A 4277-nucleotide genomic window follows, 5' to 3' on the forward strand; every position below is an offset into this window, starting at 1 on the left:
AAAATTCGTTTCGTTTTTAGTTGCTCCTGAATGGTTCGTTATCGCTTTGTTATCAAAAAAATAACGAATTTTTAACGAATTACGAAATTACGAAACGAAACCGCCCAGCCCTATTTTTGGCCTTCCTTATGGTTCTAGGGGCCTCATATACAATATATATATTGTGGCACATGTTTAAAATTAAAATCAGAATGTATACAGTGGGAAGGGGGAAAGCCCCCTCATAGAGAAGAGTGGGAAGAGCATGAGCAGCATGGAAAAGTGAGTCACTTTCATTCCAAACTCCTCTTATTCTTCTTTTGACATTACAAGCTATACAAAATAAATAAAAAATGTATTTTTCTGCATATGAATATAGCAAGAAATTTGTGGAAAAAAATCCAAAGCACAATTACTATTTTGATAAGTCTATATTTTTGTATTTTATATACACACACACACACACACAAGCTGTCCCCTGCCATGTGTTGCTGTGGCCCAGTCTGTGTATATGTGCTGTGTATATATATATTTGTGTATATGTGTATATATGTGTGTTTGCGTATATATAAGTGGTTTTGCGCATGCGTTATAATGTAATTTTATTTTTGGCTTTTTAAGTCTCTTCTGCTGTGTTTTTCAGTGTTTTTATGAGTGATGGTCATTCGTTGGCCTGATCTGTGTATTGTGTCCAAATTTGGTGTCAATCCGTCCAGTGGTTTTTGAGTTATGTTAATCCCACAAACAAACATTACATTGGGTTCTTGTGGGTTTTTTCAGGCTATATGGCCATGTTCTAGAGGCATTTTCTCCTGACGTTTCGCCTGCATCTCAGAGGTAGTGAGGTCTGTTGGAATTAGGAAAATGGGTTAATATATCTGTGGAATGACTGGGGTGGGGCAAAGAGCTCTTCTCTGCTAGAGCTGGGTGTGAATGTTTTAACTGACCACCTTCATTAGCATTTGAAGCCTGGCTGAGCCTGGGGGAATCTTTTGTTGAGAGGTGTTAAGATGTGCCTGGTTGTTTCCTCTCTGCTGTTTTGCTGTTGTAATTTGAGAGTTTTTTAATACTGGCAGCCAGATTTTGTTCATTTTCAAGGTCTCCTCCTTTCTGTTTTAATTGTCCATATGCTTGTGGATTTCAATGGCTTCTCTGTGTAGTCCATTTTACAGGGGGAAATTGCACCCCCTAGTGGCCTCTACCTGGATTATAGAACAGTACCCATTCTACTATAATTTGAGCAAGTTATTTGTGTTATTGAAATGTTTGTTAAATGTCTTTTCATCTTGCAGTCTGTTACAAGAAATATATTGTTTTCTGTAGAGCTCAGGTATATACTAATTGGAATTACAAGTGTAATTTTTTTCTATGTAGCTGAGGTCTATTTCCATGGATGGCTAAGCAACTCACACTAGAGGAAAAAGTCCACTTAAAATCTGGTTTCTGTCTTCTGCAGAATTCTGGGGTTTGTAGTTTAGTGAGGCTGTTAAAGGCTCCTCCCTAAACTACAAACCCCAGAATTTTGCAAGAGGCAGAAACTGTATTTAAGTGATTTTTTTTCTCTAGTGTGATGAGGTTATTGGTATAGGCAAATTTGGCAAATGGGGCGAGAACAAATTCTTATCTACTCCAAATTTGGCAAGAGCAGTAAACACATCTGCCATTTTTCACTGTGATTAACAAAAAATATCTCTTTCACTTCAAAACAATATAATGTGGGCTTTGTGCTTTGTTTTAATGGAGAATTGTTCATTCTTCTGTGACGCTTCAGGGATTGCAAATATTTTTTAAAACAATGCTATCCTAGGTTGCTATGAGTTTTCCTGGCTGTATGGTCATGTTCCAGAAGCATTCTCTCCTGACATTTCACCCGCATCTAAGGCAGGCATCCTCAGAGGTTGCGAAGTCTGTTGGAAACTAGGCAAGTGAGGTTTATATAACAGGGAAATGTCCAGAGTGGGAGAAAGGACTCTTGTCTGCTTGAGGCAAGTGTGAATGTCGCAACTGGCCACCTTGATTAGCATTGAATAGTCTTGCAGCTCCAAAGCCTGGCTGCTTCCTGTCTGGGGGAATCCTTTGTTGGGAGGTGTTAGCTGGTCCTGATTTTTCCTGTAGTGTTCTTTATTTACTGTCCTGACTTTAGAGGGTTTTTAAAATACTGGTAGCCAGATTTTGTTCATTTTCATGGTTTTCTCCTTTCTGTTGAAATTGTCCATATGCTTTTGGATTTCAATGGCTTCTTTGTGTATTCTGACAGTGGTTGCTAGAGAGGTCCAGCATTTCTGTGTTCTCAAATAATATGCTGTGTCCAGGTTGGTTTATCAGGTGCTCTGCTGAACCTGATGGGTTTGAACCTGATGGGTTTGAGGCTTTGAAGCTGCAAGGCCATTCAATGCTAATCAATGAAATATTCACACTTGCTCCAAGCAGACAAGAGTTCTTTCTCCCACCCTGGACTTTCCACAGATATATAAACCTCACTTACAAAGTTTCCAACAGAACTCACAACCTCTGAGGATGCCTGCCATAGATGTGGATGAAACGTCAGGAGAGAATGCACTCTGGAAAACTCCCAGTGTCTTCCCCCCTTTGTTGGTTATTATAATGTTACAGCTGATTTTAGCACACAAAAAAATATTAAAAGCTCTGGGCTGCTCATCATCCAAACCATTGCGAATCAATGCTGAAACAACAATTTAATTAATCCCACATTTTAATTGTTTGATTTTGGATCCAAGGTGATCTGATTCACACGACACATGCATAAATCTAATCCAATCATTTATTTCAAGTAGATGCATACATTTTCCAAAATAGATGCAACTTTGTTGTAAACAGCACCTCACCTAGCTATAAAATCTGCAGACATAAACAAAAAATCTCAAAGCACCATCACACTGCTTTAAAAAAAAAGTAAACAGGTTTAGCAAGTTGTACATAAATGAAGCCAGTAAAATAAATCATGGGATTCCCCCTCCCCCACTCAAATAATTATTTGACAAAAATCAATAATTTCCATCTTGGTTTGTATTACTGAATCAAGGCATTTCCACACTCTACTGAAGCACCGGATTCAGGATCAGAACTGAGACTAGTAACTAGACTAAATATTTGACCAATCTTAAATCCCTATGTAATAAATCCACAAAAGGTTGTATCACTTGTACTGATAAAGTATGTATGGAAAATATATGGAAAAAAATTCTCAGAAAAGCATACTGATGTCAGCACCAAGGGTTATAATAAAATAATGGCCAAGAGACAAATTTAAGTCATGCTCAATCTACTGAAATCAATAGAGTGACTAATGTAAGGCCCCTTCTGCACTGTCATATAATCCAGATTATCAATTCAGATAATCCACATTATCTGCTCTGAACCGGATTATATGACTCTACACTGACATATAATCCAGTTCAAAGCAGATAATCTGGATTTTTATGCAGTCTAGAAGAGGTCTAAATCACATGGATTTGCACTGGTCTACTCTATGACTAAATGAGGATCCAACCCAATAGATCAACAGGTATACAGGAAATCTATATGCTATTTTTATTGCAATCCAATCTAAGAACTGTAAAAACTATAATCCGTGCTTTTGTGAGCACTTTTACGGTGAGCTATCCAATGTCAAACATTTTGGAATCCCACTGATTTCATGGGATTTTATTGTATTTAATTTTGCACTGATTGTGCCTATAAGAAGCACCAGAAAATGACCTCTATTTTTTTCCCCCAAAAAGCTAGTCTTATAGCAAAATCCTGAGCATGTCATGGAGACAAGTTCCTGGCTCCCATGTTAGTGAAGTAGCAAATCCATTCTAGGTTTTGGCAAGCTTTCAATGAGCTGTCCAATGTGCTCAACCTATTTTGAAGATCGATTTCAGGCCATTGGATAGGTCTTCAAAGCCTGGATGAAAATCTGTAGTGGATTCCCTGCTCCACTGACATTGGAGCAACCAGTCACCACAAACTCAGAGTTTCAGTACATTGTAATGCTCAAGACATAACTGATCTCGTAAGTGAACGATCATGAAATCCAAACTATTCTCTGTGCCTATATATTTGTGAAAAAAACTTGCTCTTTGCTCAAAAGACTTATGTAAACATTTTTAAAAATCAAATTAACATTGGGTTGTGGTAGGTTTTTTCGGGCTATATGGCCATGTTCTAGAAGCATTCTCTCCTGACGTTTCGCCTGCTTCTATGGCAAGCATCTTCGGAGGTAGTGAGACCTCACTACCTCTGAAGATGCTTGCAATAGATGCAGGCGAAACGTCAGGAGAAAATGCCTCTAG

Source organism: Anolis sagrei, chromosome 5 (genome assembly GCF_037176765.1).
Source record: "Anolis sagrei isolate rAnoSag1 chromosome 5, rAnoSag1.mat, whole genome shotgun sequence".
Taxonomy (NCBI): Eukaryota; Metazoa; Chordata; class Lepidosauria; order Squamata; family Dactyloidae; genus Anolis; species Anolis sagrei.